Below are 27255 nucleotides of genomic sequence, written 5' to 3'. Positions count from 1 at the left end.
GGGACCGGACAGAAAGCAGAATCAATCTTAGAACTTTGGACACAAGCTGGGCAAAATCATGAGAGGCAGGGTCATCCTGCCGCTTGGAGCAGTCTAAAAGGATGGATTCTCCCTCTCAGATGTTTCTGGATCACTGTGGATTAATGTTCAATTTAACAACTAGGCCCTGCTTCATTCAAGTCTCTGCTCACATAGCACTTCCTCAGAGACGTGATCACTTTATCTAAAGTGGCACACCCTCTCCCCATCTGCTCTCTAACCCTTTACATTGCCTTACTTTTTTTCTTCAGAGCACTTACCACTACTGGACATCCAAATCTATTAATTTGTTTTCTCCCTTCTCCAACAACTTCCACCAAGACCGTTTTATTCCCCACTGCATCTCCAGTGCCAAGTAGAGAACAATTATCAAATATTGGGGTTGATGTGAGAACAATACTTGTTGACCTGCAGCTCTTGAGATCACCCTTTTCTAGAAAACCTTTCAGGGCAGCCCAGGTAGCTCAGCGGTTTAGGGCTGCCTTCAGCCCGGGGCCTGATCCTGGAGACGGGGGATCGAGTCCCACACTGGGCTCTCTGCATGGAGCTTGCTTCTCCCTCTGCCTGTGTTTCTGCCTCGCTCTTTGTGTGTGCCTCTCATGAATAAATAAATAAAATCTTAAAAAAAAAAAAAAAGAAAGAAAGAAAAAAAAAAAAACCTTTCAGGCAGCCTGGCTAGACAATATGTAAGGTGCCTCATTTTTGCTCATCTCTATTCCAGAAATCTGCCCCTATTTACTTACTAAGGCAGGGTTCCTGTCTTAATTATCCCTTGGTCTCCTGAACCTGATTCTGAGTTTCAGAAAAGTAGGAGTCCTATATTCCGGACTCCAATGTTAGCAACTTACCTAAGACTGCTGGAGGATCACTCCTCAGACAGCTGGATGGAATCCCCAGCAGAAGGCCTGCATTCTTCTCTATAATCAGAAATTCAGGACTGAATCGAGACTGATACCTACACCTGAGAAACCTTAGCTCTGGCCCATTATCCTCAGCAGACAGTGAAAATGCCAGGGCAGGAGACTACAAGGACCCAGGCAAGGGTCAACATCGACCTCCTGCCTTCAGTGGAGCTGGAGGAAATGTGTTTACATATAAAAAAGGCAGGTAAGGAAGTGGGTTCAGTAAAGCCTGTTGTTATTCTTCTTCAGTTTGGGGGAACAATGCTGTCAAAATTCCATTTCAGAAAAGCTAATTTTTAGTCTCATTTTTAACCACCTAGCTTCTAGAAGGCTGAGGCTGATCATACTGGCTATAGTGAGTGAGACTTAAGCATGCAAATACTGATCCTGGACCACTAGATTTTTACTCTGGCTATGCTACTCATTATTAGCTGTGATCTGAGGCAAGTCATGTAACCACTGTGTTGAGCTAGGGATATACAGGTAATGGCTATCATGTCCTAAGGATGCTGTGAGGCCTGAGGGACTAAAATGCTCAGGACAGTCACTAGAATGTAGTAAGTGCTCAGTGAGTACTGGCTGCTATCATTTTAATGTGTGTCAAATACAGAGAGAATAAAAACAGAACATGGACTTCAGAAGGCATTGAGAGAACCAGTAAATCAGAGTCCATGCAAGGCAATTAAGCTACGCTCCCTCATTTCCAGATGCCTCGCTGTCAACTGTTCTCTTTCAACAGGTGGGATTGCACCAAAGACCACAAACTGAAAGGAAATATTACAACTGACTACTGCCCCACAGGGAAGGATTAGATAATGAGCCCTATGCTCCTGAAGGTGGAGCTTTCCAAAAGCTTCTCAAACACTTTGGAAGTGGGAGCGAGACCAGAAGACAGCCTACCAGGCACTTAAACCAGCCCGCACATCACACCCAAGGGTTATGCTGTGTCACTGCCCAAAGTCTCATTTCTCTGGTAGGTCTACTGAAGACACCAACTCTCTGCCCACCAGGATCAGTCTATAAAGTTCCCACTGGTGTGTCAGGGAGCAATATAGGATGCGCTGAGTTTGTTGTAAATTCCATTTCCTTTAGTCTTCCATCATACCTAGTTTTTTTCCCCCCATCCACAGTGAGAGTTATACCCTCAAATCACCTGTTACCTAAGGAGCCCTACCAGCCCTACCTTCCTCCCCAGAGACCGCCTTGACCAACGTTAAAGAATCTCACCCCAAGTTCTGGTCCACATTTTGGGTTGGAGATCAGATTATGACAGGATAGTTTCAAACTTAAAGAAGGGCAACTTAAGGAAAAGGATGAAAAAAGATGAGAAGCTTTACAAAAAAATTCTTGAAGAATATTTAGGAAAGTCATTGATTTTGAGAACGTGAAAAGAGATCTCCATTACTTGGTTTAGTAAACCTACTGGTGTACCAAGTATTGCTTCGTATCTCTTTAATACTGTAAACAATATTAATTTAACAAAATATTTTATAATTTATTATTTTTATTTAAAAAACAAACACAACTCACCTTGTCAGGCAGACTGACTCTCTAGGGCAGGAGAGTCCTAAGTTCTTTCCTCATCTGCAAATCTCAGTCATAAAGATCCCAGAAACACCTGACACAGCCCAAAAGGTTCCTAAGTGCTCACTAGAGCAGGCACATATGCCCAGCACACAATCTATATTCTGTTCCTTCTGTATTATTCTTTATCCTTGTTGCTAGTACTTGCTTCTGTTACAGTCTTAATGCCTCATATTTCTTTGAGTGAATTAAGTGTTTAAATAGCCATTCCTGGGGTGTCTGGGTGGCTCAGTGACTGAGCATTTGCCTTTGGCTCAGGGCATGATCCTGGGGTCCAGGGATGAGTCTGGCATCAGGCTCCGTGCAGGAAGCCTGCTTCTCCCTCTGCCTTGTGTCTCTGTCTCTCTCATGAATAAATAAATAAAATATTAAAAATAAATAAATGGCCATTCCTGCCTTTTACTTAATATACCAAAAATCTGGGGAAAGTAATGCTATAAAAAATACATTTGAACTTGTTTGTAGGATCATTTCCTTGGGACACAGGAACAGCCATGGGGTGGGGAGGATGTTCTTAGACTCACAAGCATATCACAGGGCATACCTGGCACTTGCCAAGGAGAAGGACTGGGACAGGAACACAGCTTGCTGGCTGTTTTTGTAGCAGTCTACACAGAAAGAAGGCTCAGATACAGGGAGACAGTGTGGGTTCAACCCCTGACTTAATACTGACATTGCTGAGGAGCCAATCATCTCTTTTAATAGCTCCTTTGGCTCCTTGTTTTTTTTAATTTATTTTTATTTTATTTATTTATGATAGTCACACAGGGAGAGAGAGAGAGAGGCAGAGACACAGGCAGAGGGAGAAGCAGGCTCCATGCATCGGGAACCCGACGTGGGATTTGATTCCAGGTCTCCAGGATCGCGCCCTGGGCCAAAGGCAGGCGCCAAACCGCTGCGCCACCCAGGGATCCCTCCTTTGGCTCCTTGTGAGGGGCATATCCAGCACAAGAGCCACCGTGCTCTGGGAAGCCCAAGCATGGGGGTCCATTGGGTACTCACAGCCTCTCCCTGTCCAGATGCAATTACCAACCAGGAGACATTTTACTATAAGCCACAGTGCACAGCAACAGAAGTGATAGTCTGCCTTTATCAGGTTCCCCAGGAACAAAGCCACAGGCCAAATTTTCACACTGGCCAAAGGGTTTTGTTAACTTACAGATTTTGTTCATGAATGGGGTTATTGAATCAAAAGTATAAACATTTTCATGACTTTAATTCGCTTTCCTAAAGGATTTTCCAAATTTATTTATTTTAAAATTTTATTTATTCATGAGGGACACACAGAGAGAGAGGCAGAGACACAGGCAGAGGGAGAAGCAGACTCCCTGCAGGGAGCCAGATGTGGGATTCGATCCCAGGACCCTGGGATCACATCCTGAGCCAAAGGCAGACAGTCAACCTCCGAGCCACCCAGGTGTCCCTCCAAATTTATACTATAACCGCTGTTGCAGTGATTAACAGCATTAAATAATGACAATCTTACTGAAACAAAGGAAATCTGAGTAACTGAAGAAATATTTCCAATAGGAAGCTTTAATGAGAGATGTAAATTCTCCCAACTGAAACAATCCCAAGGATTTTTATTCATAAAAATACACGAGTCCCTCTCAATCCTCCCCCAAAAAGAATAATGACAGGACAGCGGACTTGCCTTCATAGTCTTGGGAAAGTATGTTAGAAAAATAGAGTATTAAAAGTATGGGGCTGGAATAGGACTAAAAAGAAAACCCAAAAATGAATAATTTGGGCAAATACGGCATTATAAAATTCAGTAGCAAAAGGATAAAAAAGAATTCACTAAGTGAAGGCAGCCAGAAAAATTCTGATGAGAATTAAGATCTCTACAATGCATGCTCCAAAACAGATTCCCAAAGGAGTAAAGATGTAAATGTAAAAGTTGAAAGGAATACACAGAACTTTAGCACGTTCTTCCTGGGGGACAGAATTACAAATAGCTTAGTTTTCTTTATATTAGCTTATTGTGACCTTTGGAAGAACATGTTACCTTTAAACTGAAAAGGCCTCAATTTTGGAGGAAAATGTTAATATGCTGATTTTTCAAATACGTTTCCTCACTACAAAAATAGTCCTTATTCATCATGAAAGATGAATTACACATGAATGAGGATTTTCATCTTCACTTAGGGCCTATCAAATATTCAAGGGTTGTTGAAAATGGCACTCAACAGTGGATGTGAAGAAACCAACATGTGGTTTCACCAGGACGTTGATGGCTTTAAACTGGCAAAGTTAAGAGCTATGTTTTTGTACTTACTGATCTCCAGGATCAAGAATGGGACACTTGTTTCTACAAAAGAGCTAAGAAAAAAACCATAACAAAACCTGAGTACTTTTCCTGTAATAAGCTGCCCAGGCTGCAATGGCTTTAAAATCTCCACTAGCAGTTTCTTCTTCTTCTTTTTTAAGACTTTATTTGGGGGGAGGAGCAGAGGGAGAGGGGCAAGCAGACTCCTCGCTGAGTGTGGAGCCTGATGTTGGGCTCACACAACCCTGAGATCATGACCTGGGCCGAAATCAAGAATCGGCCACTTGTGCAGCCCAGGTGGCTCAGCGCCTGCCTTCGGCCCAGGGCATGATCCTGGAGTCCAGGGATCGAGTCCCAGGTCAGGCTCCCTGTAGGGAGCCTGCTTCTCCCTCTGCCCGTGTCTCTGTCTCTCTGTCTCTCTCTGTGTGTCTCTCATGAATAAATAAAATCTTAAAAAAAAAAAAATCAGCCACTTAACAGAGCTACCCAGGTGCCCCTAACAATTTCTTTTGTTACTGATTTCCATCAGCACCTTCATGGATTTCTGAGGACTGAAATTACTTTTTGAAATCCTACAAACTTAGGCAACACCGGCTGGCTCAGGTGGTAGAGCATGCGACTTGATCTCAGAGTTGTGAATTCTAGCCCCAGGCTGGGCATAGAGTTTACTTAAAAAAAAAAAAATACTACAAACTAGCAATTTTTAATTGGAAAACAGTTTCTAACCAGAGACCACTCCTTTTACAGGAGAAACCAAGGAGGCAAATAGGAAAAAAAGTTGTATGAGGTCCCTAACTCCTTTTAACATTTCTGATAACATCCATTAATCCATTTATCTATGTTATCTTCTAAAGGTCAGGAAAATACTTTCCAAGGGTCTAGGCTGGGCAGGGTCAATGAGTCAGAAAGGGCTCAATCGAGAATGGTCAAGGGGAGGGCAGCAAGAACAAAGAATTGGTATGGGAAAAACAGAAAGAGCAGGGAAGGGGTAGAAGTTGGCGGTCACGGGGCCACTACAAAGTCTGGCCAATGCAATTTTGCATGGTGGTCACAAACTCATGATGACTGTGCTCAAGTAGAGGTGAGACTCTAGGGAGTTGCAGTATCAAGGAGCTGAGCAAAGTGTTGCAAAGCCATCAATAGTGTAAAACACAGGGAATAAAAGTGAACCAGGTGTTGTATCATATCCAAGATCACACAGCAACTGAGTGGCAGAGCTGGAATTATCAGATATGTCAGCCCAGGCCCCAATCCTCCACCATCATGCCACTCTGCAATACCAGCTCTCACTGCAAGAGGATTCTGGTTCATCAGAGCTGGAGAACAATCCTCATCAAGGCATTCTGAAAAGTTCCCACTGGCAACTGAGGCACACACACTGGGTCTGGAAACCACTGATCTGAGGCCCCATAATTGCTGTTCTGATTTACATGTGTGTCTGACACAGTGATGGCAGAAATGTTAGATGTGCAACAAGGCTAGGACAGTGAAACCAACTGGTTTTCTAGAGCCCTTTAACAGTTTTATTTGCTTGGTGTTGCCAAGTTAGTTGCCTACCTCTAACAGCTAGATCCTAATCAGACAGTTGGCTTTTCTGCCACCCTATCTCTCTTCCACCCCCCAATTAAAGTATTAATTTTAGAAAATTCAAAGGTATATAAAAGAGTGAAGCAAAGACAAAAAGGACCAAGGACCCAAAATTCCAACTCCTCGAAACAATCACTACAGAAACAGCACGGTAGAAGTCTTTCTAGTTTTCCTTCAAATGGTTGAGATTATACTGGTGCATCCTGTTTTTTCTATATTAAATATCCTCCTGTGTTATTAAGGTGGCATGATATTTCAGCATATTGATAATCCCATTAAGCATGCAGTTATTTTTAATTATGAGATGAACCTATGCATATAATCTGTCAGCATATCTCATCAGACACATAAACATAAATGTGTTATCATTCAGCAAAGTAGTATGAATATTTTAAAAGCCCTTGAAATATACTGATAAATTATTTTCCAGAACAGCTTTTATTAACACCCACACCAGCAGTGAACTAGTATTTCCATTTTGCCATACCCCAGCTATCATTAGCACAAATCATTGTTAATCACATAGCTAGAAGAGAGGGTCAACTGGTTCCATCTGCAACTCCTAGATAAGCAGAGGTCAAACATTTCAACCAGGTATCTTTCAGTTGTCTGATGGTCTTTGTCTATTTTACCTACTATAAAGTGATTCACTGCATAGTCTAAATATAGTATTGAGAAGAAAGTATCATGGGGACACAGATTTTAGAAGTTGTAGGCTTTTTTTTTTTTTAAGATTTTATTTATTTGACAGAGAGTGTGAGTGAGCACAAGCAGAGCTGCAGGCAGAGGGAGAAGGAGAGGGAGAATTAAGCCCCAGTGCCGGGCTTGATCCCAGGACTCTGGGATCATGATCTGAGCAGAAGGCAGACACTTAACCAACTAAGCCACCAAACCACCTGGAGCTGTAGGCTTCTGAGCAGATTCTAAAGTACAATTCTAAACTCTAACCAGAATGAAACCTCTCCAATCCATTTTCTTCCAAGACTCTGTGCTCTGTACCCTACTATTAAAGAAGACCAGCAGGGGCTCCTACGTGGCTCAGGGGAAACAGGGGAGGGAAGGGACTGGAAAGGAATTTGAAATCACAGACTATGACTGTGCTGGTTGCCAACCTGAACAGTAATGTCTGCTGTATCCACAGGGTGAGATGGAGTGCACAGCCAAAAGAAGATGGGCATGAGCTATTAACAGGCTGAACAATGGGTACATGGGGGTTCACACTACTTTTGCACATATTTGAAACTTTTCCATAATAAAAACTGTAGGGGCAGCCTCAGTGGCTCAGGGGTTTGGTGCCACCTTCAGCCCGGGACATGATTCTGGAGACCCGGGATCGAGTCCTGCATCAGGCTCCCTGCATGGAGCCTGCTTCTCCCTCTGCCTGTGTCTCTACCTCCTTCTCTGTGTGTCTCTCATGAATAAATAAATTAATTAAATTAAATTAAAAAAAACTGTAAATTCAATTCACATTTTTAACAAATTGGAATGTCTATAGGAAAATCAAGAATGTATACATTTATTTTCATTAATAAAAATACTGTGACAAACTTTTATGGCAATGTATCCCAGATTCTGGCTTGATAATCATCTCTGGTTATCTGTGATAATCAGCCTTTGGTTTGAGGGCAAGAAGACTGTTAGTTTTGTCATGATAGAAATCTTAGGTTAGAAACATCTAGTACATACCTTCTAAAAATGAAGCCTAAATAAAGAACTATGTTATGACTTTGATAAGTAACTTTTTTTAAAAAAAGGGAGAGAGGAGAAAGAATTAGGGGGAAGGACAGAGGGAAAAGCAGACTCCCGCAATGGCTCAATCCCAGGACCCCTGAGATCATGACCTGAGCTGAAGGCAGATGCTTAATCTAATGAGCCACGCAGGTGCCCCAGAAGTAACTTTTTTTTGGAGTAGACTCCCGGCCCAACATGGAATTTGAGACCTGACCCTGAGGATCAAGGCACATAACCTACTGACTGAACTAGCGAGGCACCCCAGAAGTTACTTGTTTTAAGATTAATTTGAGAGAAAAAGGGAGAAGCACAGTATGAATTTGGATTTCCACAACAGAGCAGCTTAAGATGGAAAGAGGGCAGCCTTGGTGGCCCAGCGGTTTAGCGCCACCTTCAGCCCAGGGTGTGATCCTGGAGACCTGGGATCGAGTCCCATGTCGGGCTCCCTGCATGGAGCCTGCTTCTCCCTCTGCCTATGTCTCTGCCTCTCCTCTCTCTCTCTCTCTGTCATGAATAAATAAATCTTTTTTTTTTTTTAAAGGATGGAAAGAGAAGTTTGAACAGGAGCAGAATCTTTTTAAGTAAACTACCCCCAAATTCATGATCCCAAGATCAAGAGTCATATGCTCTACTGTCTGAGCCAGCTAGGCTCCCCAAGAGCAGAATTTTCAACCAATAATAACACCCAGCCAATCCCAATGTCAATGGCTAAAAGGCACTGGCACTGTAGAAGGGTTCTAGAGTAGCAGGAGAGAACCATAAAAGGTCATAAAGATAAATAAAAACAATTCTCAGCAGAAGCTCTAAGCCAGGAGATGAAAGGAAGTAAGTTATACTGGTTGTAGAAGGTAGGTGTGCTTGATGGGCATGGGAAACACTGGTAACAAGTGAAGGAAGACTAGCTACGTGAAAGCCTACAATCAAACATTACTAAGTGCACCTCTTGAAAACTTACTTACTGTGTGCTTGTCTCCAAGCTATGCATCTTACCTGTATCATCTCATCTGGGTAAGCATGAAGATTAAGATAACTTAGTGTTACTTATGGGACAGTTAAAGGATGTTCAGTGTGTCCTTTGGGGATGGGAGTTGGAGCACGGCTACTTTAATAATCCAAGGGTTAGCAAATTCAGAAAATACCCTATTAAAAAATAAATAAATAAAAAAATTTTTTTATTTATTATTTTTTTTTAAATTTTTTTAAAAGAGGAAAAAGGACGGGGTGTAACAGATTGCCTGAGTTAAAAATAAAAATGCTCTCAAAATTCTAGGCCCAGAAGAAAGGCAAGAAAATAACATCTCAAATGATGTTTTGAAAGCTCCCAAATTAAAACTGAAGCCGTAGTTAAAAACAGTAGCAGGAATCCCTTGGTGGCTCAGCGGTTTAGTGCCTGCCTTCGTCCCAGGGCGTGATCCTGGAGTCCCGGGATCAAGTCTCGCATCGGGCTTCCTGCATGGAGCCTGCTTCTCCCTCTGCCTGTGTCTCAGCCTCTTTCTCTCTGTGTCTTTCATGAATAAATAAATAAAATCTTAAAAAAAAAAAAACAGTAGCAAAAATTCCTCCAATAAGGAAATGAGAAAGATGGAAAACTGGAGTTTTTTGGAAACCCCATGATCAGACAGTGCTAGTACCAGGTGCAAGTACACCAAAGTGAATGGGAGAAGAATGTAGGAGGCCACAGCCACATACTTCCAGAAGGGATGCAAAGCTCCAGAGAGGAGGCAGCTCATCCTGGGCGGTGGCACAGGAGTGGAAAGACTGCCAATATGGGAAGGAAGAGGGAAGGACAAAAGCCCTTTCTGTGGAGTTATCAAGTCACTTTGAAGGAGCTCAGGATAATGCTGGTGTTCTAGAAACTCATACAACAAGATTAGGTTGGAAAGAAGAATCTGGCAACTGGTTGGTACAAACTATCACTATCTCCAAATGTACAACAGGCATTCAGGCAGGTAAGCCACCTTTTTACTTTTAACTAGCCTTTGAATAAAGTCACTTGCCTGGTCTGGAGCACCTTTCTTACCCTTCAACTGGCTAAGCTCCAATGCCCTTCATTCAACACAAGTGTATCTCAGAATAATCCTAAAACCTTAAATCTAGGTTCTCTACTCCAGGGCACCAGGGTTTGTCTGTAGCAAGTTTTTTCTTTCCCTTTCAGGTCAAATGCTGCCTTCAGAAGGAAGCCTCCTCTAGCCTCCTCTCCCCAGAACCCAAGACAAACTCAAGGCTTCCTTTCACTAGTTTCCACTACAACCACCCAGTACAAAAATGGATGCTGTGGGTATGACTAAGCTGTGACCAACCCAGGGTGGAATGCCCTAAGAGGGAGCCCACACCTGGGACAAAGATGGCTGGGAGAAGTGGGCAGGGCCTGTGGAATTTCTTGCCATGCCGAACCAGTTTGTACTCTGGAAAGTTCAAGAGCCACTGATTTCTCTCTTTCTCTCTCTCTCTCCTATGAATAAATAAATAAAATCTTAAAAAAAAAAAAGAGCCACTGATTTAACAGAGTCAAAGATCTGGTCAGGAACATGGATTCTGAAGTTCATATTTCAATAACTTTCATGTTACAGCTTAAGGGGACTTCCAAGTCTAGGAAAAAACATGAGCTCAGTTGAATTTTATCGTATTCCCCTTTCTTCGTAAATAGAGGGCCCGGAGTAATTTTGCAATCAAATCTTTTAAAAATTTTATTTTATTTTATTTATTCATGAGAGACACACAGAGAGGCAGAGACCTGGGCAGAGGGAGAAGTAGGCTCCCTATGGGAGCCAGATACGGGACTTGATCCCAGGACCGCGGGATCACACCCTGAGCTAAAGGCAGATGCTCAACTACTGAGCCAGCCAGGCATCCCTATTTTTTATATAGATATACTATATTAAAAAAAAAAGATATACTATATTTAGTTGTATCTCAAATTTCACTGCTGAGGAATGTTTTTTGTGCTAGGATTTTATGACTTCAGTTTAGATGCCTGTGCTAAAATGGGAATGTCAACATTCACTGGACACACAGGGCAGTTCAAAGAACAGTAATAGATGGCTGGCCTTGCCTTCTAGAGGTGTGCTGTTTGGTGGCAAGAAGACATGATCATTCCACAGGGCAGTATAAATACAGGAGTTTAAGGGAAAGAACACTACCAGCAGAAATACTGGAACAGTTTCAAAAGCAAGGCTGAACAGCTGTACACACAATGTGTAAGGAGGAATGTCCAATGTGTCAAAACTAATTGGTCAGGATGTTTTACTTGTTTTCTATCCCTTACAAGCTTCAGAGAAGTTCCCAGGAAGTCTAGTGGGAAATATTAAAGGACTGAAAAGAGAGAGCAAGACTGTGAAGGGTCAGGTCTGAGGAGCAGCTGGACCAGAGGGATGAAAAACAGCTGAGGTCAAGACAGCGGGCATGCCCACAGGACCTGAGAGTATGAATTCACCAAGACTAGAGTGGGCACACAAAAGCTACAGCCCAGCCTGCCATGGGCCCTCCAGACGACCATGGGAGGCAGGTATCAAGTCTAATCTTATAATATTTCTCCAGATTATGCATCATTTCCACCCCTATATTCCTTCTATCTCAAGTGCGCTTGCCACTCCTCCCCCAGGGTCCTACCCTCTTCATGTACCAGGAGCTTGCTCCTCTGGGAGGGGGTAATGGCTAGGTAATGTGGAGAACCTGTCTTCCTGGACACCACTCCCCAAACTCCAGAGCATTTGGGTCTCAGAGCCCCCTTCATCATACTGAATCAGGCCTTCCTGCATAACTGCCTCCCACGCAAACGGGACAAAGGCGAGTTCTCCTTGAAGGCAGTCTCTCCTCCATCCCTGAATCCCCAATTCCAACAGTGTGCACCCCACATGAGGGCTTGGTAAACAGCTACTGCTTGGACAGGGCACATGTCCTGTACAGTAGTTACTAACCACAGGTGGCTATTTAAATGAAACTAAATGAGGTCAAATATAGTTCCCAGCCACACTAGCCACATTTTAGGCACTTGACACCCACCTGTGGCTGGCACCTAGCATACTGAACAGTGCAGATATAGAACATTTCCATTATCACAGAAAGTGTTATTGTATAGGGCTGGTCTAAATTCCAGAGCATTTCACTAGGATGTGTACAGTCCTCAAACATCTCAAATCTCAATTTACGGCTATTCCTTGTTTCATCTTGTCTTTCACTCTTGACAACACAATAAAAATACTAGTTCTTTTTACCACAACACACCAATCCCACCTCTCCAAAAAATAAGATCTGTTAAAAAACAAGATAACAGGCATAAAACGAAGTCACTTATGCTAAGCCCAGCATCACCAAATTGAGATGTAATTACAGTTCTGGCCTCTTCCAGAATGGAATCTTAAACCAGTCAGTCAGGAATTACCTGGTCAACACCAGTGAGGTAATCTGCCTGAAGACCCCTCTGTCTCCCATAGAAAAGTGACCTTCTCACAACCAATCCACTTATTACTAGTTACTTATTTAATAACTTAATAACTTATTATTAGTTATTACTAATATATAACTTCCCTGTCCCACTCCCTTCTGCCAATAAAAGTCTTTTCATTTTGTACAGCTCTTTGGAGTTCCCTTCGCTGCTAAATGGGATGCTGCCTGGTTCATGACTTCAATAAAACCAGTAAAATCTTTAGTTTACTCAGTTGAATTTTCTTTTCAATAGGTCAAAGGAGGGTGCACTTGGGTGGCTCAGTTGTTGGGTGTCTGCCTTTGGCTCGGGTTGTGATCCTGGAGTTCCAGGATTGGTTCATCAGGCTCCCAGGGGGAGCCTGCCTCTCCCTTTCTGCCTCTCATGAATAAATAAATAAAAACTTAAAAAAAAATAGATCAAAGGAATAAAAAAACTGTAGCTATACAACATTTCTCTCTCTGATATTAGAAGGGGGGAGGAGGCAAGTTACCTCTAGGGAAATACAAGTTAGAGCAGCAAACTCTTACCCAATGTTTAAGGTTCTACAGGGTTCTAAACCCTTGATTCTTTCTTCAAGTCAGATACTAGGAATGCAGGAATACTGCAAGTCTGACAACTTGTCTGAAGGGCTGAAGCTCAGTGGCTGTAATTCTCAAAACAGATGCTCAAAGTAGTAAATGCTTCTAAGTACACCGGCTTGCTTGCTTGATTTATTTAAAGTTTGTTTTAAGATTTTATCTATTCATCACACACACACACACACACACACACGCAGAGGGAGAAGTAGACTCCTCAAGAGGAGCCCAATGTGGGACTTGATCCCAGAATCATGCCTTAAGCTGAAGGGAGATGCTCAACCACTGAGCCGCCCACGTGTCCCTAAGTACACCAGCTTTAAAACAAAGATCTTACTTCATATAATGTCTCCAAAATACATGAACAGAATAGATTAAGCCTAATATGCAATCACTGGGGCTTAAAATCATAAAGCCTCACCACCAAAACCATTTTTAAACAAGTACTTAATATATGAAACAAAAGAAAGAGAAAACAATATTATAGATTCTCATATTCTGTAAGTAAACTTGAATTTAAAAGCAGCATGGGATGTCTCCAGTGGGAAACTATGCATTACTTAGACTCTAAATCTAGAGCACTTTCTTTTGGGTTGACTCTAGCTTTCCATTGCCTGTAACCCAACTGTAAATTGTAGAGAACTTGTTTGTGGATATGCAAATGAATTCTAGCTGGAGAATTCTCTTTTCCCCTCTGGATGAGCAGGTTTTATGTTCATTTGCATGTTCCTTTCACTTTACTGACCTACAATTATATCTGTTCTTTGTATTCTTTGGTTGTAACATTTTCCCCCTGCTTTATTCAATCAATATGCTAAACAAAATTTTTGACATGTGTTCATTTCATATTTAAATGACGGTCATGATCTTACCTTTTCTTGAAAAGGATAAGAGATTTAAGCGCTAACATTTCTTTTTTTTTTTTTTTTAAGATTATTTATTTATGATGGGGGGGGGGGAGAGACACAGGAGGGAGAGGCAGGCTCCATGCCAGGAGCCCGACGCAGGACTCGATCCTGGGACTCCAGGATAGCGCCCTGGGCCAAAGGCAGGCGCTAAACCGCAGAGCCACCCAGGGATCCCCTACAGCTAACATTTCTAACAAAGCTTTAAGAGTGTTTGTTTTATCTTCAGAGGCAAAAAGCAATACTCTTAAGGAAAGAATGTGAGGAGTGATGGGATTCCTTAATAATCCACAGCTGGTCATACAAAGGTTGGTCGGAATGCTGTGGCTTAGGGGGTGTTCTCAATACTATTCCCCAAAAGCAGATCTGATCCTTATCCAGATGCAAGACAAACTGGGATAACAGACCAACCAAGCAAGGGCTTTGGGACCTGAGAGGCTCTGGTTCAAATCAGGGCTTTGAAACCTACTAGTTGTGCAAGTTGGGGTAAATAATCTGCCTTTCTTGGGCCTTTTATAGTGAATTCCTAAATGTGTAAAAAGTTGTAGTTTTATCTTTTTGTGCTCCTTGAAGAATGAGAATGAAGATGTAAAAGAACCAGAGACACCAATGTCTGATACATTATCATTAAGGGGTGGTGGTGGGACCCCTGGCTGGCTCAGTTGGTTAAGCATCTGCCTTTGGCTCAGGTTATGAAGTTAAGGTCCTGGGATCGAGCACCACATCTGGCTCCCTGCTCAGTGGGGAGCCTGCTTTTCCCTCTCTCTCTGCCTCCTCTCTCCTGCTGCTCATGCTCATGTTGTCTTTCTATCTCTCAAAAAAATAAATGAATATGATCTTTAAAAAAAAAAAAGTGGTGGTAGCTCATTACTATTAAGATCAGTATCTCCCCACCTCTTGAATTCTTGGAGCTACTACTGGTTAGTGGTAAAATGGAGTGAGTCCCTAATAAACGCAATACAATTTTCTCCAATTCAGTTTGCTACGGGATTGTCCTTCAACCAATGTAACTTTAGTCTTCACTCTTCTTGCTGAGATGATCCCCATGACTGAGGACATTTTCCAATTACAGAACTTAAAATTAAAACATATCCTTTCTTGGGGCACCTGGGTAGCTTGGTCGGTTAAACATCTAACTGGTGATTTCAGCTCAGCTGATGATCTCAGGGTCATGGGATGGAGTCCAACATCAGGTTCCGCCCTCAGCAGGGAGTCTGCTTGAGATTCCCTCTCCCTCTGCCCCTCCCTGCCTCCAGTGCAAATGTACATGCTCTTTCTCTCAATAAATAAATCTTTTTTTAAAAAGATTTTATTTATTTATTCATGAGACAGAGAAAGAGAGAGAGGCAAAGACATAGGCAGAGGGAGAAGCAGGCTCCCTGCAGGGAATCCAATGTGGAACTTGATCCTGGTCTCCAGGATCACACCCTGAGCCAAAGGCAGAGGCCCAACCACTGAGCCACCCAGGTGTCCCAGAATAAAAAAATACATCCTTTAACATTTAATGAAAAGAAAAACAGCAGCAAGAGTCCAATCAAGAGGGATCCCTGGGTGGCGCAGCGGTTTAGCGCCTGCCTTTGGCCCAGGGCGCGATCCTGGAGACCCGGGATCGAATCCCGCGTCGGGCTCTCGGTGCATGGAGCCTGCTTCTCCCTCTGCCTATGTCTCTGCCTCTCTCTCTCTCTCTCACTGTGTGCCTATCATAAAAAAAAAAAAAAAAAAAAGAGTCCAATCAAGAAATGAACATCTACACGGGACGCCTGGGTGGCTCAGTGGTTGAGCGTCTGCCTTTGGCTCAGGTCATGATCCCAGGGTCCTGGGATAGAGCCCCACATTGGGCTCCTCGCAGGAAGCTTGCTTCTCTCTCTGCCTCTGTGTGTCTCTCACGAGTAAATAAATAAAATCTTAAAAAAAAAGAAAAAAGAAATGAACATCTACAATAAGCAAACATAGCCCTCAGGGATATCAATATGCCTCAGTCAAGATACCTATGTCAGAGTACAATCTACAACGACGAAGCCTAAACATACTAATGGGCCAATAAATTTAGGTCTCCTTAGGAATTTAGGAGGTAAGAGAGGAAATATGGCTAGAAAGAAAAGGAAGAAAAACTCAAAGACCTGAAAACTGGGAACATCTAGGTGACAGGAGCAAGAACACAAGAGAGGCTTAGGGAAAGAGTATGTAGAAGCTACTGATCAAGCGCTTCCTCATCTCAAGCATAATAGGATTCCTTCTCTAGCAAAGCAAGGTATGGAGCAGGAAGACAATAAGAAAAGGGCAATCCTCATACCTTCAGAGTTTTAACGGGCTCTGTAACTACAACTTTTATAAAAGGAGTCTAACCATACTCAGAGATGGAAGACTACAGAGGAGACTTGGATTTTTTCGAAAGAGAAAGGGGATGTGCCTTCCAAATTTTATTTTTCTTAAGGTAACATTTATATTTTTTCTTTAGGCATCCGTTTGACAGGAGGAAGAGCCAGTTCAGAAAACACGGGAGACAGATGGGGATGAAGAACCCTGTATCATTTTAGAGTTGGCTAAGTACAGGCATGCTCACATAACTGACAGGTGACTGAGCAACTGACTACTTTGATAACTGGCTTATTTATTAACCCGACAATTTCTGACTCTCCAGTGTATCCAGTGAGGGACATAGACGACAAATGTAAATGCCCCCTGGGTACCTGAGACCCTACCTCAGTTTAAAATCTAGTCCTGGGACTCCTGGGTGGCTCAGTAGATGGGCATCTGCCTTCGGCTTGGGTCGTGATACCAGGGTCCTTGGATCGAGTCCCACATCCGGCTCCTCATGGAGAGCCTGCTTCTCTTTCTGCCTCTGTCTCATGAATAAATAAATAATATCTTTCAAAAAAAACCAATAAAATAAAATAAAATACAATAAAACCTAGTCCTATTTCAAGACTGTCGGAAATTTGAGGTAGGCAGATTTCCTATACATCACAACAAAAGCACAATGTACAGAAGGATTGACAAACTGGACTTTATAAGGGTTAAGAACTTCTGCTCTTCAAAAGACACTGTTAATGGAAAGACAAAGATGGAAAACATGTGCAAACCATGTATCTAACAGACTTAGAACTCTAAAACTCAGTACGAAAACAACTCAATAAGCAAAAGATTAACCAGATACTTCATCAAAGATGAGTAAACATGTGAAAAGATGAGCCACATTATTACTCATTAAGGAAATGCAAAAACCATGAGATAAAACTACCCACCTGGGCAGCCCAGGTGGCTCAGCAGTTTAGTGCAGCCTTCAGCCCAGGGTGTGGTCCTGGAGACCCAGGATCAAGTCCCATGTCAGGCTCTGTGCATGGAGCCTGCTTCTCCCTCTGCCTGTGTCTGTTCCCGTGTCTCTTATGAATAAATAAAATCTTTAAAAACAAAAAAACAAAAACAAAAAAAAGCTACCCACCTGTTTGAATGCCTAGAAATTTTAAATGACCATACTGAATGTTGGTGAAGATATGGAACAATTGGAGGATATGGAACAGTACTGCTAGTGGGAATGTAAGACACAGAAAAACCATTTTAAAAATTAAACATACATTTTGGGGTGATGAAAATATAAAATATGTTCCCAGAATGACAGAGTTGTGTTGGTTGCACAATCTTGTGAATATATACTAAGCAAACCTTGAAAGGGTGAGACTTAACAATTCCCCTAAGTAGCTGCCCAAGAGAAATGAAAGCATATATCCAGACTTGTACACAAATGTTCATAGCAGGTTTGTGTGTGTTTTTTTTTAAGATTTATTTATTTATGAGAGAGAGAGAAAGAGAGAGAGAGAGAGGCAGGCAGAGAAGCAGGCTCCCTGGGATCACGCGCTTATTAGACAAAGGCAGACCAACCGTTGAGCCACTCAGGCGTCCCACAGCAGGTTTATTTGTAATAGCCAAAACCTGGAAGAAATGGCCATCAATCAGAGAACAGAGAACTGTGACACATCTATATAATAGAATACCATTTGGTTTCAAAAAGGTATGAACTACTTGATACATTTAACATGGATGAATCTCAAAATAACAACGTTGAAAGAAGTCAAACACCTCTCCCTCAAAAGTATATCCACAGTATGTGCATATACATAAAGTACATACATAGATTCCATTTAAATGAAATGGAAAGAAAATGCAAACTAGAAAGCAAGTCAGTCAGTGATTGCCTGGGGATGGATAAGGAAGGGGCAGTAGGCAGGAGGGAGGATTTGTAAAGGGGCATTAGGAGACTTTTGGGATAATGCATTTGTTGATCATCTTGATTGTGGTGACAGTTTCACAGACATATGCATATGTCAAAACTCAACATATATAAACACGTCCAGTTTACTATATGGCAATTATACCTCAATTAAGCTGTTCTATAAAAAAGAGAAGGTAATCAGAGGCCATCTGCAGATATTTGAGGAGATGACCTGGAAGAACTGGTGACCTTGCAATGCTTCACTTCCTACTTCATTCAGGGCATCAAACCTGGATTCCAGTTTATGCTTTTATCTGCCGCACACACATTTGTCATGTGTTCTGTGAGCACCTAGAGTCACATCACATATAAAACATTCCATCCACCCAAATCTGTCCAAGGGGAACATTCTCTCCTCTTCTCAAACGTAAAACTATTTCCTATGCTCCTCTACCCTAACCATTACATCTGACCTAGTCCTACCCATAAACTAATCTTCCCTAAACTTTTCAAAAACTTGCACAGCCCCAGTGAGAATCCTCGTTATTTCCTGCTTCTTTATTTCTTCAGCCCCAGAGTTGCCCTGCTCTGCTCTATATACATGGTGTTAGCAATCACAGAGCACCTTGGGCTTACTTTTCCAGCCCTCCCAGGGGTTGGCCCCAGCTCCCTTTTGGTCTATTTGCTTAACACATTCAACTTCCCCCTCCAATGTAACCTGCCTCTTCACACTCTGCCAGCCTCAGCTCCCACCAGGAGCATCCCTGTTGTACTGTGACCCAAACCCAGCAACTCCTGATTAGACTAGAAGTAAACAACTGACTGAACCGAAAGCCAACCATAGTAGGGGCTGAGCCACGCAGATTCTCAATGGAATCTGAATCCCAGCATGCAGTCTGGTTAAATAGTGCCAAGTACTGGGCACAAAAAGTCCAGCAACAGATGGTGTCAGGCAAGCCAGCCCCAGGTGTAAGTCAAAAGACAAGAAGAACCCACGTCATACCCACTAGGATGACTATAATTGAAAGGACAGACCATAACAAGTGCTGATGAGCACATGGAAAAACTAGACCTCCATACACTGCTGGGGCAAAGGTGAATGGGTGCAGTCACTCTGCAAAAGTCTGGCAGTCCCTCAGAAAGTTCAACAGAGTCACCCTATGACCCAGCAATTTCATTCCTAGAGTTGAACCCAAGAGAAATGAAACATACATCCACACAAAAACCTGCTCACAAATGTTGACAGCATCATTATCCACGATAGCCAAAAAAAATAGGAAACCACCTGTGTACCAACATCTGGTGTTGAACACAGAAAAAGCTGAGTAAGCAAAATCATCTGGACCCTTAGGGAACCTAAAGAAATAAAAAAAGGAGAGATGAGAATCCATGAGACATTCCACAGAGAGGACTACCTTTCCCCCTCCCATTAAGTTGGGCTGGAAATGAATTCCCTAAGATTCTCTCCACTATCCTCCTGGCAATTCTTCCCAGCCTGTCCACGTGAGTCATGAGTAATGTGGAGGCAGTCTAGACTGCACACACTGTTCCCATCCTCAGAAAGAAACAGTTCCCTTAGCCACAACTTTCTTACTTTGCCAAACTCAGTCCCTTTCCAGTGCCCTAGACTTTTCTACTGCTGATTCTGCCAGTGATGCTGCTTTTAACTCCAATGGCCTTCCTGCCCCTTCTCAAGGGTACCACCAACCCTCCCTAATCCAACTCGAAAAACACAATTAAATAATGCCTCCTAAACTGAACACATCTAAAAAAAATAAAAAATAAAAAAATAAACTGAACACATCTCTTCAGTTGGCCTCTCTACCTACATAGGCAAATAAATTAACATTATTTTTTTTTAAATTTTTATTTACTTAGGATAGTCACAGAGAGAGAGAGAGAGAGGCAGAGACACAGGCAGAGGGAGAAGCAGGCTCCATGCACTGGGAGCCCGATGTGGGATTCGATCCCGGGTCTCCAGGATCGCGCCCTGGGCCAAAGGCAGGCGCCAAACCGCTGCGCCACCCAGGGATCCCTAAATTAATATTATAACATTAACATGATAACATTAACATTGAATACAGATACTCAAACATGGTAGCCTTAGAATATAATAAATGTTTGCCAAATTGCATTACTCTGGATGACAGAACCTGAACTAGCTGTTTAACGAATAATTTTGAGGGGTGTCTGGGTGCCTCAGTCAGTTGGGTGTCCGATTCTTGATTTCAGCTCAGTCAGGATCTCAGTTTGAGTTCAAGCCCCGAGTTGGGCATGGAGCCTACTTTAAAAAAAAAAAAAAAAAGGAACATATAAAGAATAACTGAAATAAAAAAAAAATCATCTTGCAACCCTTAATGAAAACAAAAGGTTAAGGTCAGTATCATCAATGATGCTAATACCACAGGTGAAGGGGGGGATGGGGAACTAAAGCTGTACATGTCACCAAAATAGCACCTCACAGATCATTTCCTAATCACAGAGGTTGGGAAAGAAGAGCAGTACATATCTGTGACCATTTTAATATAGTGATTAAACTAATCTTCACTAACAGTGGGACAATCAGACATTATGAAATATTCTCATCAAAAACATATAACCTGGGACACCTGGGTGGCTCAGGGGTTGAGCATCTGCCTTTGGCTCAGCACGTGCTCCTGGAGTCCCACATCAGGCTCCACGCAGGGAGCCTGCTTCTCCCTCTGCCTGTGTCTCTGCCCCCACCCCTCTCTGTGTCACTCATGAATAAATAAATAAAATCTTAAAAAAAATTTTTTTAACCTAAATTCACCCAAACTTTTAGATCTAACTTTCAGTGCACAAGAAATATCAGGGCTAGAGGAACATTCAATATCAAAGGATATACCCAGAATGTGGAACATTCTGTTAAAGCAACTGGCTTGATGTTTTCAAGTTAAAGGGAATGGCATAAGTGGGGGGGAGGGGACCACATTCTAGATGAAAAGACTTGAGCATTTAGGGGTAAAGTGTCATGAAAAGATCTAATTTGCTTTGTATTAGTTTAACCAAAATAATAGAGTTGACCGCTGAACAACACGGTCTGAACTGTGTGGGTCAACTTATATGTGGACTTTTTACAGAATGGTACTAAAAATATTTTATTTTTTCTCTAGCTTACTTTATTGTAAAAAATACTGTATATAAGTCATAAACAAGTGTTAATCGACTCTTTATTGGTGAGGCTTCTGGTCAACAGTCTACCGGTACTTAAGTTTGCAGGGAGTCAGAAATTATACTGGAATTTGACCAACATGGGGGTTCGTACCCCTAAGCCCTGCATTGTTCAAGGGTCAACTGCTGAAATTAGGTATAAGTGTGTGTGTTCGTGTATTTTATGATTCTATTTACTTGAATTTTTTTCATAATAGAACATTTTAAAAAGAGACAGCTACTCCACATTAGAGGAAGAGTGGCTTCCTGAAGCAGCGCTGTTAGAGCATGATCTCTGATCAAATCAAAATCTGGTTAAACAGTTTCTGATACTTAATCCCCAGAATCCCCCAACTTCACCATGGGCTTTCAACATGCAGAACTTCAACATGTAGAAATGCCTCAAACTAAACTAAACCTTCTATAGTACTTCAGGTGTCCTTAACCAGTAGCTAGTTCTCCCCAGGCAAGAAGGCTCTCCACTACTAATTCAGGTTTAAGTAATGATTCACGTCATTATATTATTCCCATTTTTTTTGTTTTAGAGTGCTGTGTGATAAGACTTCAGAAAGTTAAGAAGTGTGGGAGAGATTTGTAATAAAGAATAAACAACACTGTTTAGTTTACTGCGTTGGGGCAGAAGGGCCTGAAAGGGAATGAATACCAGTATAAGGATGCTCTGGGACCTGTCCTTAGGAAAGAGGGACTCTTAATGCCAAATGTATTAGGGTTCTCCAAAGAAACCGAACCAGCAGACCACCAAGATGGAGGAAGAGAATCTATTAGCTCTGTTGCACCATATATAAGCCCATATTCTGCCAGTCACCTTCAAGCAAGATTTAAAATATGTTAAAAATAATCTTTATATATGGAAGATTTATATATGTTAATAATGTATAAGATCACATGAATACATACAAGATTGTATATATACATACATAAACTTTATATATCTAACATTTATTACAAGGAATTAGCTTGCACAATTACGGAAGCCAAGAAGTCCCAAGATCTGCAGTCTGAGGGCTTGACAACCAGGAGAACCAGTGGTGTAAGATCCAGTCTGAATCTGAAGGCAGGAAAAGGCATTCAAATAGAGTGAATTCTCTCTTGCTCAGCCTTTTGTTCTCTTCAGGCCTCTAATGAATGGATGAGGGCAATCTGCTTTGCTCTGCTCAGTCTACAGATTCAAATTCAAATTAATCTCATCCAGAAAGACCCTCACAGATACATCCAGAGTAGTGCTTTAATCAAATACCTGGGCATCCCTGCCCCAGTCAAGCTGCCACATAAAATTAACCAGGCCAGGGTTAGATATGAAAAGCTAACAGAGCTCACCTATTTGAGGTTTCAGGTAAAATGGGGAACTGTAATGCTCAAGCACAGGCCCAGCTCTTTAGGTTAAAAAGGAAATGCTAAAAAGAACAGTAATGTCAAAAGTTTCACAACACTTTGCTTCTATTTCAAAGATTACATTATTGAAGAGAAGGTTTAACGGGACAGAAATTATGCTAGTAAGATTTTGGCAAAATAAAGATCTGTCTGCCAAACTGTGTATCACCAACACATAGCTTGCTTCGGACATTGAGAGACATCATTGCTAAATACTCAAGGTGAAAACACAAAACTACCATGACAAAAAAGGAAAAGGGATGAACATTCCACCACATTCCATAACTATACTTGCTTTTCCACCACACCATACTGCACAGCTGAGCACACTATGTGGTAATACATGGTTTATAAAATCATACTTCAATATCAATGATCTGTCAGTTAAGATGCAGTCTGGCTGGGACACCTGGGTGGCTGAGCATCTGTCTGTGGCTCAGGGCATAATCCCAGGGTCCTGGGATCGAGTCCCACATCAGGCTCCCCACAGAAAGCCTGCTTCTTCCTCTCCCTATGTCTCTGCCTCTCTCTGCATATCTCACAAATAAATAAAATCTTTTAAAAAAATGTAGTCTGGCTTTATCTGAGGAAGAGTTTATATGAAGAGAAGATACTGATTTTTTTTGAAGATACTGATCTTAATTTCCTCGTTTTTTTTTTAATTTTTTTATTTATTTATGATACTCACACACACAGAGAGAGAGAGAGGCAGAGACATAGGCAGAGGGAGAAGCAGGCTCCATGCACCGGGAGCCCGACGTGGGATTCAATCCCGGGTCTCCGGGATCGCGCCCCGGGCCAAAGGCAGGCGCTAAACCGCTGCGCCACCTAGGGATCCCAATTTCCTTGTTTGTAAGAACATCACCAGCATCTATTTCCAGAGCTTTCTCATCACAGCAAACAGAAACTCCATACAAGTTAAGCAGCAATTCCCCAGGTCCCACTCCCTTAGCCCTTAGTAATCTCTATTCTATGAATTTTCCTTTCTTAAAATAGCCCATGCAAGTGGGATCATACAATATTTGTCCTCATGTCTGGCATATCTCAGCATGTTCTCTCAAGGTTCATCCACGTTATAAAATGCATCAGAACTTCATCAATCTTTATAAATAAATAAATTCAAGTTAGTTAACATATAGTGTATTTTGGGGACACCCAGGTGCTTCAGGTGGTTGGGCATCTGCCTTCAGTTCAGGTCATGATCTCCAGGTCCTGGGAGAGAGCCCCCCCCCCCCATTGGGCTTCCTGCTCAGCAGGGTGTCTGCTTCTACCCAACCCCCACCGCACTCATTCTCTCTGAAATAAAATCTTAAAGCCAAAAAAAAATATAGTGTATTTTGCTTATCCTTTTATCTGCTGATGATGTGGGTTGTTTCTACTTTTTGATTATTGTAAAAAATTTTGCTATGAACAACAGTGTATCATTAACTGTTTTCAAATCTTTTGGGTACATACCTAAGAGTGGGTTTGCCAAGACATATAGTTTGTCTTTCCTTCCAAGCTAATTCTAGTTTTTTTGGACGCTATTTTAAGTGGAACTGTTTTCTTGCTTTCCTTTTTGGATAGTTCATTGTTAGTATATCAAAATGCAACCAGTTTTTGTATGTTCATTTTCTATCCTGCAAACTTTGCTGAATTAGTTTATTAGCTCCAAGATATATTTTTATTTTTAGGTAGGAAATCTTTAGATACTCTACATATATAAGATCATGTTATCTGCAACAGAGATAATTTCACTCCTTCCTTTCCCATTTGGATGCCTTTTATTTCTTTTTCTTGCCAAACTGCTGTGGTTAGAACTTCCAATATTATTATGACTAGAAGTGGTAGCAGTGGGCATCCTTGCCTTCTTCCTGAACTAAATCGGAGGAAAAGCTATCAGTCTTTCACCAATGACTATGCTGTTCGCTGTGTGCTTTTCCTATGTGGCTTTTATTATGGTGAAGTAATTGCCTTCTATTCCTAGTGTTTTGCGTCATGAAAGGCTGAATTTTGTCAAAGGCTTTTCCTGCATCAACTGAGATGACCATGTATTTTTCTTGTTCTTTTCACTCCATTAATGTGGTATATACTATACTGATCACTTTTTCAATGTGCAATCATCCTACCTCTCAGAACAAATCCCACTGCTCATGTGTGTAATCCGTTTAATAGGCTAAATTTGATTTGCTGGTATTTTGTTCAATATTTTTGAATCATCATAAGGGCTACTGACCTGTAGTTTCCCTTTCTTTGTAGGGTTTGCCTGGCCTTGGTATCAGAGCAATGCTGGCTCACACAATGATTTATTATTGTTCCCTTCTCTTTGATTTCTGGGAATAATGTGAGGATTGGTGTTAGTTCTTTCAATGTTAGAATTCACCAGTGAAGACATCAGGTCCAGGGCTTTTCTTTGTCAGTAGATTTTGGGTAACTGATTCGATCTCCTCACTTGACAACAAAGTATGATTTTTATTGAGACAGTTTTGGTAGTTTGTGTTTCTATGAACTTATTAATTTCATCCAGGTTATTAAATTTGTTGGAGTACAAATGTTCACAGGACCCTCTTACAATGTTTCTTTTTTTCCCCCCTGCAGAATTGATAGTAACATTCTCATAAAGTTCGTTTCTGATTTTAGGAATATTTGGCTTTTTCCTTAGTCAATCCAACCAGAAATCTATCTGCTATAATCTATATCACTTCCTTTCCTTCTACTAGTTTTGGGTTTGGTTTGTTCTGTTTCTAATTCTGTAGGAAGTAAAGTTAGGTTGCTGATTAGAGAGGTTTCTTCAGGGGATCCCTGGGTGGTGCAGTGGTTTGGCGCCTGCCTTTGGCCCAGGGCACGATCCTGGAGACCCAGGATCGAATCCCACGTTGGGCTCCCGGTGCATGGAGCCTGCTTCTCCCTCTACCTATGTCTCTGCCTCTCTCTCTCTCTCTCTCTCTCTGTGACTATCATAAATAAATAAAAGTTTAAAAAAAAAAAAAAGAGGTTTCTTCATGGGGTACCAGGGTGGCTCAGTCAGTTAAGAGTCTGACTCTTGGTTTCAGCTCAGGTCATGATCTCAGGGTGGTGAGACTGAGTCCTGCATGGGGCTCCACCCTCAGCACGGACTCTCCTTGAGATTTTCTCTCTCTCCTTCCCCCTCTGCTCCACCCCTGCATTTGTGTGCACTCCCTCTCAAATACATAAAATCTTTAAAAAAAGATGTTTCATTTTTTCTTTTTTTTAAGACTATTTATTTATTCATTCATGAGAGACTCAGAAAGAGAGAGAGAGAGGCAGAGACACAGACAGAGGGAGAAGCAGGCTCCACGCAGGGAGCCCAACATGGGACTCAATCCCGGGACCCCAGGATCCCATGCCCTGTTTCTTCATTTTCAATGTTAGTATTTATCACTATAAATCTTTCCCTTAACACTGCTTTGCTATGCCCTGTAAGTTTTGGTATGTGTGTTTTCAATTTATTCATCTCTAAGTATTTAAAAATTTCCCTTGTGATTTCATCTTTGGTCTATTGGTTCTTTAAAAGTGTGTTGTTAGGGCAGCCCGGGGGGCTCAGTGGTTTAGTGCCACCTTCAGCCCAGGGCCTGATCCTGGAGGCCCGGGATCAAGTCCCACGTCAGGGTTCCTGCATGGAGCCTGCTTCTCCCTCTGCCCCTCTCTCTCTCTCTGTGTCTCTCATGAATAAATAAATAAAATCTTAAAAAAAAATAAATAAAAGTGTGTTGTTTAGGGACGCCTGGGTGGCTCAGCAGTTGAGTGTCTGCCTTCAGCTCAGAGCATAATCTGAAGTTCTGGGATCAAGTCCTGCATCGGGCTCCTGTATGAAGCCTGCTTCTCCTCCCTCTGCCTCTGTCTCTCTCATGAATAAATAAATAAAACCTTTAATAAATATATAAAGGTGTGTTAATATTCATAGATCTGAATTTTAGTTTTCCACCTGTTACTGATTTCTAACTTCAGCTCATTGTGGTCAGAAAAGTTATTTTGCATGGCATCTACCTTGCTATTGAAACTTAAATTGTGGCCTAACACCAGGTGTCCTAAAGAAGGTCCCATGTTCACTTGAGAAGAACACATGTGCTGTTGTTGGGTGGAGTCCTGTATACGTCTGTTAGATCTGATTGGGTTATTCAAGTTCTCTATTTCCTTACTTCTCTGTTCTCTGGTTCTATTCACTCTCGAGTATCATGGTAAAATTGTCTATCTCTCCCTTCAGTTCTGTCAATTTTTGCTTCATATAACTTGATGGCCTGTCATTAGATGTATAAATGTTTACCATTATTTTATTTTCTTGCTGTACTGAGACTTTTATTAATATATGTCCTTCTTTGTCTCTTGTATTTTTTTCTTGTAAGTATTTTTAATTTAAAATCTATCTTGAAGAAAAAATAAAATCTGTCTTAACTCATATTTGTACAGCCATCTTAGCTCTCTTTTGGTTACTATTTGCATTGATTATCTTTTCCCACTATTTCA

At 41.7% G+C, this 27255-nt stretch overlaps 1 protein-coding gene across 1 annotated transcript in view; it reads right to left on the bottom strand.

Moving 5' to 3' along the window:
* The window catches only part of RAB7A (RAB7A, member RAS oncogene family), a 74383-nt gene that overhangs the window by 21239 nt on the left and 25889 nt on the right, over nucleotides 1-27255 (bottom strand). The gene's annotated exons all lie outside the window — the stretch shown is intronic.

Source organism: Nyctereutes procyonoides, unplaced genomic scaffold (assembly GCF_905146905.1).
Source record: "Nyctereutes procyonoides isolate TBG_1078 unplaced genomic scaffold, NYPRO_anot_genome, whole genome shotgun sequence".
In the NCBI taxonomy this organism is placed as follows: Eukaryota; Metazoa; Chordata; class Mammalia; order Carnivora; family Canidae; genus Nyctereutes; species Nyctereutes procyonoides.
Note: the sequence above shows the minus strand (reverse complement) of the source record. Positions and strands in the feature narration are given on the sequence as shown.